This window comes from Rhineura floridana, chromosome 8, assembly GCF_030035675.1.
Source record: "Rhineura floridana isolate rRhiFlo1 chromosome 8, rRhiFlo1.hap2, whole genome shotgun sequence".
NCBI classification, from domain to species: domain Eukaryota; kingdom Metazoa; phylum Chordata; class Lepidosauria; order Squamata; family Rhineuridae; genus Rhineura; species Rhineura floridana.
Genome location: NC_084487.1, coordinates 135,928,863 through 135,942,280, shown reverse-complemented (window position 1 = coordinate 135,942,280; position 13,418 = coordinate 135,928,863). Strand labels below are relative to the sequence as shown.

Here is a 13,418-nt window from a genome sequence, read left to right as displayed (position 1 = left end):
TGGGAGCAGTTATTGCACACTCCCAGCCCCAACTTCACTTTGAGGGAGGCGGAATAGTGTCTTCGCCTATGTAGATAGGAGGCTGTGTTTGATCAAAAGGAGAAGGAATTTTGAGTTGAGCAATTCCCTGCTTTTATAAAACCCAAGAAACATAAATATACTTTGTGTGAATGTCTGAGTATCCACACTATTTGAATACTGTAGGAACTTGTGGAACTTCCTGCTACAGTATTTAGAACTGAGCATATGGTGTAAAAGTCTTAATTTTCTAAAATTGTGGTTGCTTGTTGGATCTTTTCCTCTGAGCAATAAGAGCTTGCAGTTTACAGGATTTCCCCCCTTTTTAAAAAAACAAATTCTGCAGATCTTTAGCCAATGACTATTATCCATGATACTGAAACACACTGCTTCAGGTCAGGGAGATTTTTTTCTGTATACCAGGGAACAAGCCAGGCATAGTTTTAAAAAGTAACATTCCTGAATGTAATATTTTCTTTTTTCTCCATAAGAGCGATATAGTCTTATATATGTAATGGGTATAACTACACTGAGGCGTTATGATTTTGCTGCGGTTACTAACCTAATCCTATTCATTTTACTGAGTAGAAGACCCACTGTGTTCATAGAATCATAGAATAGTAGAGCCGGAAGGGGCCTATAAGGCCATTGAGTCCAACCCCTTGCTCAATGCTCAATGCTCAACTTAAAGCATACCCAACAAGTTGCCTCTTGAAGGCCTCCAGTGTCAGAGAGTTCACCACCTCCCTAGGGAATTGGTTCCGCTGTCATACTGCTCTAACAGTTAGGAAGTTTTTCCTGAAGTTCAGCCAAAATCTGGCTTCCTATAACTTGAGCCTATTATTCCGTGTCCTGCACTCTGGGATGATCAAGAAGAGATTCCGGCCCTCCTCTGTGTGACAATCTTTCAAGTACTTGAAAAGTACTATCATGTCTCCCCTTAGTCTCTTCTCAAGGCTAAACATGCCCAGTTCTTTCAGTCTCTCCTCATAGGGCTTTATTTCTAGTCCCCTGATCATCCTTGTTGCCCTCCTCTGAGTCTGTTCCACTTTGTATCCTAATTGCATCATTGGCAATTGTTTAGTTAGTCCTTTAAATAGCAGCCAGTTAAAAGTTTTCCTTTTATTGCCCAACAGGAAGGAAAATCTAAAGAAACAAGACTAGAAGGAGGGACTCTCAGGGAGGAGACTATTTATTTCCTAATGCATTTATTTTTTCTCTGCCCTTTCCTAAACTTCTTTAATGGACAAGTTTGTTTTCCAAGTGGAATCTAAAACTGAGATAACTAATCCAGCATCAAAGCCAAGCTCAGGAGCTCACTGTCTTTACCAAAGTAGTTCAGTTCATGAAGAAGCAGACTGCAGCTGAAAGGCAACTAGAGCTCTAGGAGAAGTCAAGCTTGTGAGTCTGGTATTCCTGGAGCCAGTGTGGCGTAGTGGTTAAGGTGTTGGAGTTCCAATCCCCACATAGCCATGAAGCTCACTGGGTGACCTTGGGCCAGTCACTGCCTCTCAGACTCATGAAAACCCTGTTAATAGGGTCGCCATAAGTCGGACTCGACTTGAAGGCAGTACATTTACATTTTATTTCTGAGGATCTCTCAAAAAAGGTTGAGCCAATTCAACAGGTTAAACTTCATTCATGTGGGAGGATCGAGGAAGGTCACTGCCTTTCCCTTCCTCTGACCTGGAGCTATGCACCTGGCCCCCTAAATGCCCCACCTAGAAATGTGGCTGTTGTAGGGTTGCCACACTGCAGTTCCACAAATTTGGGCAGGGTACTTTGCATATTATGCAAATTATTTGCTAATTATGCAACTTAAGTATATTAATGGTTTCATTATCCTGTTGTTTAATTTTTGTAAAAGACAAAACAAAGTGAAGGGCATTCAAAAGCTCGTAATTTTTGTGCGTAGTAATTACCATCAAAATCTGAGGGAAGATGTGAAGAATCTTTTTTTAAAAAAACTTACATGTTCAGCCTTAAATGCCTAGATACTAGTTTGTAACACTATGGAATATTTATTTATTAAGAGGATTTATATCTTGCCCTTCCATTGTTAAAAATAGAGCTCCGGGGAGCTTACAAATATAATAAAAACAATAAAAGTGTAACTTTTCAAGAACAGTTTGGGAACCCCTGGAATAAGACATCTGCTTATGTCCCTATGCTGCTCTCTCCCCTCATTCAGGTGCCTGGGATGCTTGCGTGTGGACATACCTCCTTACAGTTATGGAAAGTGATTCTTAATGATAAGTCTCCAGACACAAAGTTACATAGGTGTTTATGGAGATGACAGTAAAATATTTTATGAAGTTCAATGTGACATTATTATACAGCCACAAGAGTGACTGTATACTATGGCCAGTGTGGATTTTTCACATTCCGCAATGTTAAATGGAAAATACCCCCATGCCATTCTGATGCTTCCCATAAGGTCATTTCAAAACAAAACCTTACAAAACATATAGTCCTGAACTCAGAAACGCTTGCTTAACAACCCTGTCAATTTTCATGGCGGTACACAAAACAGTCAGAGAGAATCGAGAGTTCAAAGTGTAAAAAGAGAGAGAAAAACCTCAGAGCCCTTTTGGACTTTTTTCTGCGAGTTCTCATAATCTGTTGAAATTCATTAAAAATCAGCCATGTTCACAGAGTACCTGTCATCCTAATGTTGACCTTGCCCCATACTCTGACCTTCATCTACTGCAGTTTAAAAGTTTAAAAAATGCCTGTCTGATTTTTAATTAATTTAAGAAATTTTGGCTGGAAGCCTATTATAACACGGGGCATGCTCAGTAAGGACCAACTGTCAGTGTTCTAAAAGCCTCACAGCTGCTGGGCTTGGCTAATCAGGGGGCCACACCCACACCCGACTCGATTTCACTTGAGACAGTCATGGCTTCCCTCAAAGAATCCTGGGAAGTGTAGTTTGTGAAGGGTGCTGAGAGGAGACTCCTATTCCCCTGAGAGAATGGTTTAACAGTCAGCCACTCTGATTAAAGGTCTGTGAGAGAAACAGGGCATCTCCTAGCAACTCTCAGCACCCTTCACTAACTACACTTCCCAGGATTCTTTGAGAGAAGCCATGATTGGCTTTGAGCAATGGCTTTGAGAGAAGCCATGATAAATTGTTTTAAATTGTTTTTAAAAGATGTGTTTTTAAATTTGTATATTTGTTTTTAATGTTTTTAGTTATTGTAAACCGCCCAATGTTCAATGTGACATTATTTAGATATGTGCTTAGGATTGCACCAATGGCATTGCCAAATATGTACTTTCACACAGACTTGTTTTCCATAACATAATTTGTCCAAGCCTCCACACTTGGGGGGGGGGGGCACTACTTGCACACCCCTTCCATAAGTACATCAAGGTTGGATACACGCCTTAACCAAGACACAGACAAACAGGGCTCTAAAAAAAAGTAGTGTTTTTGGAGGAGGAAGCTCTTCCTTGGGAATGTCCTATATTAGTATTATCATTTAAATCCCACCTTTTCTCCAAGTAGCTCAAGATGGAGTATGCAGTTCTTATCCTTTTCATTTAATCGCCACAAGAACCCTGAGAGGTAGGTTAGGCAGAAGGGCAGTGACTGGCCAAGATCACCCAGCAAGCCTCATGGCTGAGTGGGGATTCAAACCTTAGTCCAACACTCTAACCACTATACCACACTGGTTCTCAACTTTAGAAACTCACCCCCCCTCTACATTTCAAAGAAAGCAAGACCTGCGGACAACAGGTGATCTGCTTACAGATCTCTGAGCTAGCCAAGCCTCCCCCTGCACTTCAAAATGCTGTCCTTGCCCAAGACACACAGAGACACTTTATCACCACCAGTAAGAGTGAGGTGCTTGAATGGGGGGGGGGGAGAGATGAACGGAACTCATGGCTGCAACTTGCTGGGAAGGGCCAGAAGGGGAGAAAAGTGGATGGAAGCTGCCAGGTCTTTAAGGCAAGGGAGCAGGAGGAAGTGCAGGTTGCTGTTACTGCTGCTTTGCTCTGAAGGTGACTCCCCCACCCCCTTGGCTCTGGTCTGCCAAGGCATGGAGCTCAGTGCACACACACATGCACACAGGAGGTCAGCAGGAGACGTGCACAAAACGGGCAGCCCTGCAAGAGAAACATCGCTGCTGCTGCTGCTGCTACTGCTCCTGCTGCCGCCGGATGCCCCCTCCCCCCTGTTGCACAGCACTGCTGGCACCACCTCCTGCTGGCTAATCTGGAGTCAAGCTACAGTCACATTGGGGGAGGGAGATGTAAACCTGGAAGTAACAATTGACAAAGGCTTGCACATGGTAACAGGACCTGAGGGAACACCTCTAAAGGGGCCTAACAACAGTCTTCATAAAAATGTAGGAAGGAAGATAGACTGTAAGTCACATGGTTTTTGGTGTCTGTGTACTAATGCCCAGAGTATGGGAAACAAATAGAATGAATTGCCGGGATAGCATCAGGAAGGCTAAAGTTGAGAATAAGCTGAGGTTAGCAAGGGATGCTCAAAGCATCAAAAAAAGCTTTCTTCAGGTACCTCCAAAGTAAAAGACAGAGAAAAGAAATGGTGGCACAGGTACTCAATGAGGGTGGCAGAATGGTAACAGATGTTTCTGTGAATATGTGAAGTACAGTAACACTTTGCAACACTAAAAAATCCTCCGAAAACCGGTAACTACTTGAGAGCCCTATGGTCATCATGGAGGCCATGAAGTCCTGAGCTTGAACACCTCAGGCAGTCTCAACATAGATATTGCTCCTGGGTTCCTACTGGGAGGAAGGGCAGGATATAAATCAAATAATAAAATAGAATAAAATAAGTAAATATTGAAATCACCCACAACTATTGTTCTGGGCTCCTCCAACACCGCAGCTGAGACTGCCTCCACCAGCAAGGTCAGAGAAGATGGTACACAGGCAGCAATCCTAGTTCACTGTCTCCTTAGCCCAACACCAGGTGAAAGCTCTTACAGCCAGCTCTAAGACAGAGTGGTCTCCTGGTGACAAAGATGGAAGTTCTGTGGACCACAGCAACTCCCCCCCCCAGTACCTGCTGCCTGAGCTGATGTACCAAGTATCCAGGTGGGCAAAGTTGGGTCAGATCAACTCCTCCCAGCTCACCCATCCAGGTCTCACTAATACATATGAGACCTGCACTCTCATCCATAATTAAATCATGGATGAGTGTGGTCTTATTGTGTACCAATCTGGCGTTAAACAACAGACACACAGGTCAGTGGACACAGCACATGAGCAACCAGGAACCTGTCCATGGGAGGTGGGAGTGAGGAACAAGGCATAGATCACTGAAACTGGGGTCATATCACCCATGCCCCTCCTTCCCAAGACTCCTCTTAAACACATGGCATAAAAACAACAGCCCACCAACAAAATCTACCACAATCAGTTATTCCAGTAGGCTTCTGATAGAATTGGGAACAGTATTTCTAACACTACACGAGATCCACCTGATTCCTTTCACACTAGGCAGATATACTCCCCTCCTGTAGCACACCCAGGGAGGGCCAGCTTTCTGCCAGTTGCAGGCTCTGAAGGCACCTGGCGGCTTTCTCCTATCACAGTTCACTGCACACGCTCTTACCATGCACAGAATCCACACAAGCACCTGATACCCTCCCCACTATCCAACCTCCTCTAGATTGGAAAAAAATAGAAGAGGGGGAGTGTCCTTGCCCTTGGGACTCCCTAAGGGTCTCCCCAAGGAACAGCTCCCTTCAGTGTCACCCCTTTGGTGACAATCCCTCCAAGTGGCAGACCTACCATCCAAGGGCTGCTGGGCTTTAATGCCCCCGACCCAGCCAGGATCTGATGCAAGAGGCTACAAGACTGAGTGCAGCCTTCAAGAGGCTGAAGGTTGAGTGCAGCCTCTCTCTGGACTCAGAGTCAGATAGGGAGTCCTAGTCCTGATGGCACTTACCAGGGACCTCAGCCATCTCAAGAGACAGCAACCCAGGGGAGCAAGCAAAATGCTCAAGAGCTCACTCCCAGGGCAGGTCTTCTCCAGTCTCCCAGTGCTGCAGCTGTACAGGCCATTTAGAGCAAATTTGGGGGCCATGTGGGGACAGAAGATGAAACAGAAGTCCCATTACATGAGCAGAACTCTGCTCATGCAGCATTGGATACAACTCTATGTCTTCTGTCTGTCTATTGTTAATTGGGTAAGCACTGAATCTTTAATCTGGTGCCTTAAGAATTTCAGGTTTCATTTTTTAATTAGATTTCTAGATCTAATTGTTCAGATAACATCTTATGAAACAGGATGTGGTGAAGAATTAGCAAACACGGGGGAAGCTTCCATGTGATAACTGAATAGGGTTCTGGTGCCTTTCATGGTTCCCTATCGTTCTGTTCCTACTGCCCATCTTTACACGAATGAACTTGCCCTCTCCCACCTCAGACACCACACTCCTGTTCTCCCTTAATTTCAAAATCAAAAGGTCACTTTCAAACTTACAAATGTGAACTAGTCATTTAAAATTCAAACAAGAGTTCCTAGATATGTAGCTCTTAAACCTCAATGATTTGATGGATTGTTTCCGTTTTCCTGTTTCTATGAATGGAAACAGTCATACATGACAGCTGGACAGCCATCTGTCTAGAACAGTGGTTCCCAACCTGGGGGCCGCGAAGTAATCCAGAGGGGGCCGTGAACAGTAAAGAAATGAATTATTTATTAATTTTTTTTAAAGTCTTCACTTCCTCGACACTGTCTGCTTTCCACTGCCGCTGCAGATGACACCTCCCCCTTGCTCCAAACGAGAGGGGAGGCCTTTTGCTGAAGCACCAGAGCATCTTTCAGACGCACTAAGGGCAGGCATCTGCCTATAAAATACATGGCAGATGCCAAAGGAGGCTGAGGGTGGAGCTACCAGGAAGAAGAGGGGATTACTATCACTGATTCCCGTCTCCTTGCACTGCCGCTACTGGCAACACCCTTACTTAGAGTGAGAGGAGAGGGCTTCTTGTGAAGCAAAAAGAAGCAAGCCTGCAAAAAAAGGCTGCTTTCCCCCTTCCTTCCTGGCAGCCAGCCTGCCTCCCTGGGGGGAGGGGGTCACAATTTTTTTTCAGCTTATAAAGGGGGTCCCGTGCTCATAAAGGTTGGGAACCACTGGTCTAGAATGCTTTGATTTGGATTCCTGCGTTGAGCAGGGGGTTGGCCTTGATAGCCTAATAGGCCCCTTCCAGCTCTACTATTCTATGATTCTATGAATTGATCAAGTATTGGTGAAGGATTGGTCCTGAAGCATAAACTTTCTTTGTTGAGGAACTGGCTTCTTCTGCACTAGAAAATTGTATGTGAGTCCGTGTGCACAATGTTAGGAGTAAAGCACCAACACTTGTAAGAAGTGGGAGGACAATAGATAGAAGGGCAACTTTTTCTTCACTCACAGATTTCTTCTCTAAAATAACCACCTCTTGTTTGTTTTCTCAGGCTTCCTTCCTTTCTAGTTATTATTTATTTATTAGATTTATATCCTGCCTTTCCTTCCAGTAGGAACCCAGTCAGTGAGAGTGGTAGCCTCATGACTCTATAATGGCCGCATGCATGTCTAGTGTCAGAATGGCTTTATTTCCCAGATCCAATAAACCTCGTGTTAATTTTTTTTCAACCAGACTATTTTTTCTTACCAGACTAATAATTTCTGCTCTCTGCTGCAATATATACTAAACTCGAACATGCAAAAATTACTAATATTTCAATGCACAATAGTATGACATTATCAGGCAGACAGATATTAAACAAACCAAACCAAAAAGGAATGTGAACATCTAAAAAGACGGAAGTAGATGCTGGTTGTGAAGCCTATTTCAGAAATATTTTGTTAGCCTTTATATTATATTCACAGTTGCCTGCATATTTATTGGTTTTGAAAAACTTGACTATAATATCCTCAAGATAGGAAATATCAAAGGAAAAAATGTATTATGAAGGACATTATGAAGGGTATGGCCCCATCAACACTGCCTTTTAAAGAAAACATTTACAACTTTTTTATTTCAGCCCACATTTGGTTGATTGTGTTGTTACTTAAATGTTATTTATTGCTGTTCATTAATTAGGGGATTGTTTGGTAAATTTGTTGTATGTGATTTTATAATTTTCCAATAGTTGACCAGGCCTTGGGAGGATTACGGCCTGAAAGGCAGATTAGATATCATGGGTGGTATTCGATAGACCTACTTAAAGTAGACCCATTGAAATTAATAATATGACTAATTTAGGTTCATTAATTTCAATATGTTTTAGTTGAATACAACCTAATAGTAAGGAGAAGGGTTTACAATTTGTCCAAAATTTTCTCACGTCTTAGTAAAGGCTTTGCAAGTTGTTAATTTAAGGAAATTCAAAGATAGGATCATTCACATGCTTACCCAGTGGATCAGATTAGGAGATGAACTAGTAAGAAGTTTTTCGTTTATGAAGCTGGATGAAACATACTGACTCATCCCCTTGCCCAGGCAAACAGTGAATACTATAAATAGCCCCCACCAAACACTACACTAATGTATCCTCTTCTCTGATAAGTAGGTAGAACTGTGTCCCAGGGTTTGATTGGTGGGTTGGATGTAATTTGGGAGCCATCTGCAATCCCTTTATAAAAGTTATCCAGAACCACTAATTACAATAAGGATTATTGTATATAACTATAACCTAGTTCTCACTGTCATGGTAAATCACTGGACTATTCTTATAAAGCAGGTGGGAATCACATACAACTGAAATCTCCATATAAAGAAATTATCTTCACATATTAAATTAGTCATTGCGGAGATGAATTTGAACCTAACCTGCTCCCTGGCATGCTAGTTTGCTATCTGCAGGAATATTTTTGTTTGGAGGAGTATTCACTAATAGGCAAAAAACTTTGCAGTTTAAGAAAGTACTTATAGCCCACAGGTCTTTCTATCAAACTTTAAAAAGCAGGGAAATTGGGCAGCTATCGTGAATGCACCAGAAAAGAAAATGATCTCCTATAGGAAACTTCACTAAAATTGCAAAGTAAATCAGACATATTTAAAATGACCATCTGAACTATATCAACTGCCTTAATAATGTTGCTTCCTCCCTGCTACAACAAGATCAGCACAGGACATTTCTTCAGCAGACGATGAAGGTCAAAGCATGGGGCAAGGTCAGTAATAGGATTACAGGTACTCTGTGAACCTGGCTGATTTTTAATGATTTTCAACAGGTTATGAGAACTCTGACAGAAAAAAGTCCAAAAGGGCTCTGGGTTTTCCCTCTCTTTTTAGAATTTGAACTCTTTATTCTCTCTGACTGTTTTGTGTATCGCCATGAAAATTGAGAGGGTTGTTAAGCAAGCGTTTCTGAGTTCAGGACTATAAGTTTTGTAAGGTTTTGTTTTGAAATGAGCTTATGGGAAGCATCAGAATGGCACTGGGGGGTATTTTCAATTTAACATTGCAGAATGTGAAAAATCCACGCTGGCCATAGTATACAGCCACTCTCGTGGCTGTATAATTCAGTCATAAGACCCTACCAGCATTATGTGACTTCCCACCTACAATCAGAACTGCCCAGACACAAGTTTGTTTATTTATTCATTTATTATTTCATTTATAACCCACCCTTCCTCCCAGCAGGAACCCAGGGAGGCAAAAAAAAGCACTAAGAACACTTTAAAACATCATAAAAACAGACCTTAAAATACATTAAAACAAAACAACATTAAAAACATTTTTTTAAAAAACTTTAGACGTCTTTTAAAAAGGCTTAAAAATATATTGGTTTTTTTAAAAAAAAATGTGGGTTTTTTTTTAAAAAAAACACATATTAAAAGCAATTCCAACACAGGTGCAGACTGGGATAGGTCTCAACTTAAAAGGTTTGTTTTTTTATCATTAATTTTTATTCAAATTTTCAAAGACAAAAAACAAAACAAAACAAAAATGATTAAACAAAAAAATAAAATGTTGACTTCCGATTTGTCGCAGATCAGTTATAGGTCTACAATATATAACAATCCTATCTCTAAAATTATATTATAAAATCACTTTCCTCCAGTAGTTATCTTAATTAATCATCAAATCTCATAAACATTATTTTATTCTTTCCACAAAAAGTCAAAGAGAGGTTTCAATTCCTTGAGAGAGATATCTTTCAATTTTTCTCCAAATAAAAATGTCACTTAATCCATCTGATTCAAATCTGTTAGGCCCAATAATTTCAATAGCCATTCTTCCATTATCTATGTTAATTCCATCTTCCATCTTCAATAATCCTGTTAAGTCCAGTAATTTCAATAGCCATTCTTCCATTGTCAGTATCCCATAATAATCTTGTTGTCATAGCCATAGTCCAAGTAAACAAATCAATTAATCCATCTCGTCAAATCTGTTAAGTCCAATAATCTTCCATTATCAATATTAATTCCATCTTCCATCTTCAATAGTCCTGTTAAATCCAGTGGTTTCAGTATCCATTCATCCATTATCAGTATCCCATGATGATCTTGCTGTCATAGCCATAGTCATATAACAAGAGTCTGATGGGAATTTCCCCCATCACAAATATGTCCTTGCCATCAATTCTGAATATGTTGTTGAAATATTGTTGTAAAGTCACATCTCTGCTCTGGGTGCATCTCTGCTCTGTCACATATTTGTAGTTAATTCCATAATTTTTTTCTATGTCAAGCCCCATCACATCATTCCAGTCAAGAAATCTGAATATGTTGCTGAAATATTGCTGCAAAGTCATATCTCTGTTCTTCTTTTTTACAAAATGCACTGGCTCATCTCTTAAGAGTTTCTCCACTGTCACATATCTGTAACCAACTCCATAGATTTTTTCTATGTCAGACTCCATCACATCATTCCAATCCAGAAAATTATCCAAAAGATTGATAACTTTACCACCAAAATCTTCATTAATTTCTTCAGAGGCAACGTTGAATTCCAAACAGTAAACTTTATTTCTAACGTCCATAAACTCCAAATCTTTTTCCAATTTCACATTTGTTCCACTCTCCAGGTCTTGTAGCTTCCCTATCCCATCAAACTCCTCTCTCACAGAATCCACTATTTCTTTAAACTCCTGCGCCATTTTATTAAATTCAATTTTCATCTCCTGTCTACCCTGTCTCAGGGTTTGTTTCGTTATCTCAATCTCACCCATTATTTTCTGAAACATAATTTCTTCCATGGTCTCAATCACTTTCCTGGTTGTCATTCTTAAAGCCACAAAGACAAAAATTATTTCAGCCACAATTGGGTTAATATTCCAGGCTCTTATATCAGTGTAGACAGTACAGCCTGCCTTATCTCTATGTATTCAGGAATACAAAACAAACTTAGTTCCCAACATCAAAACAATTAGTGGCGTCGTGAACAAGCAGATTCGTCAAAATGAAATAGATCAAAATAAAAAAAAAATTTCCCCTCCTCGAAATAGAAATCCCTCTTCCGTTAGTATCTTTAGAATGCACCTCCAGGACAGCTTTTTGCGATAAAAACAAAGATAAGCTTTTTTGATTTCTTTCCTCCTTAATTTCGTTAGTGAAAGAGAAAAGCCATAACTCACCTAGAAGTTCTTCACAGCTGATTCATTGACAAATCGCTTTTTTGCTACACCAATTTAAACCAAGTGAAAAAAGAAAATAGAAAGGATGCTTATCTGCCTGTTGAAGTCCATTTTTCTTTAAAGAAAAGATAAACGTGTCGCTGTAATCAGCTAGAGCTTGATGAAAGTCCGTCCGGCATTGCAGTTTGAACCTTCTCTCATAAATAAATGAAATCCAGTCCTCCCCACAAAAACAGGCTTTACCAGTCAAAATCTTTACCAGTCAAAAAGAGCATTGTGACTGATTTTTAAGCTGAAAAAGCTTCTTCTGAGACGAGAGCTCAGACTCAGAGGCAGCACAGGCAAAGCAACCCTTCCCGGAAGTCCCAACCCTTCCCGGAAGTCCAACTTAAAAGGTTTGTTGAAAGAGGCCCATTGTGAGCCAGCCAGGTCTATGTCTACCACAGCCTCAACATTTTTGTCAACCATTATTGCAAAGTAAATAAAACATATTTAAAGTGACCATCTGAACTATATCAACTGTCTTAATATTGTTGCTTCCTCCTGGCTAAATCAAGATCAGCACAGCACATCTCTTGTTTCTGTTATTTGGGCAGATTGCAGGTGTTGCCACTACTCACCATATGCTCAGAGGCACATGTTACCAAATGCTTCCAAGCTACACAGGAAGTGAATTGAACTGTGAAAGACCAATCCAAATTGTGCTTGCATTTTGACAAATTTGTAGGGCAGTACAATATCTCAGAGAGGTCAGGTCTCCTGATCCTCTGGTGCATTCACTATAGCTGCCCAATTTCCCTGCTTTTTAAAGTTTGATATAAATATCTCTTGGCTATATGTAAGTTCTTAAACCACAAGAGTTTTTTGCCTGCTAGTGAATATACCCTGAATTGCCAGGCTAAGTGCTCAATTTCCAAACTCAAATGTCAAAACTGAAGAATACTACTCGGCTAGTCATAAGATGAACGTTCTTAGCTGTGGGTTGTTCCTTTCCAATTTTAAACCCTAGCTTACACTGGCACATAACAGTCAGTATCAATATAAGTCAAAGAACATTGTATGTGTGTTATGTGGCTTCAAGTTGATTACAACTTATGGCGACCCTACGAATCAGCAACCTCCAATAGCATTTGTTATAAACCACCCGGTTCAGATCTTGTAAGTTCAGGTCTCTGGCTTCCTTGATGGAATCAATCCACCTCTTGTTTGGTCTTCCTTTTTTTCTACTCCCTTCTGTTTTCCCCAGCATTATTGTATTTTCTAGTGAATCATGTCTTCTCATTATGTGTCCAAAGTTGATAACCTCAGTTTCATCATTTTAGCTTCTAGTAATAGTTCTGGTTTAATTTGTTCTAACACCCAATTATTTGTCTTTTTTGCAGTCCATGGTATGCGCAAAGCTCTCCTCCAACACCACATTTCATATGAGTAGATTTTTCTCTTATCCGCTTTTTTCACTGTCCAACTTTCACATCCATACACAGAGATCAGGAATACCATGGACTGAGTAATCCTGACTTTGGTGTTCAGTGATGCATCTTTGCATTTGAGGACCTTTTCTAGTTCTCTCACAGCTGCCCTCCCCAGTCCTAGCCTTCTTCTGATTTCTTGACTATTGTCTCCATTTTGGTTAATGACTGTGCCAAAGTATTGATAATCCTTGGCAAGTTCAATGTCCTCATTGTTGACTTTAAAGTAAATCTTCTGTTGTCATTACTTTAGTCTTTTTGGCGTTCGGATATAGTCCCGCTTTTGTGCCCTCCTCTTTAATTTTCATCAGGATTCATTTCAAATCATTACTGGTTTCTGCTAGTAGTATGGTATTGTCTGCATATCTTAA

The 13,418-nt window shown here is 40.6% G+C and overlaps 1 protein-coding gene across 1 annotated transcript in view; it reads right to left on the bottom strand.

Annotated features, from left to right (window-relative positions):
• Positions 1-5,866, bottom strand: part of LOC133390057 (zinc finger protein 184-like) — a 28,921-nt gene extending 23,055 nt beyond the window's left edge. Inside the window, exon 1 of the mRNA XM_061637914.1 lies at positions 5,794-5,866. The gene's annotated coding sequence lies outside the window, so the exon portion shown is untranslated. The remainder of the gene's footprint in view (positions 1-5,793) is intronic.
• Between the last annotated feature and the right edge of the window lie 7,552 nt (positions 5,867-13,418).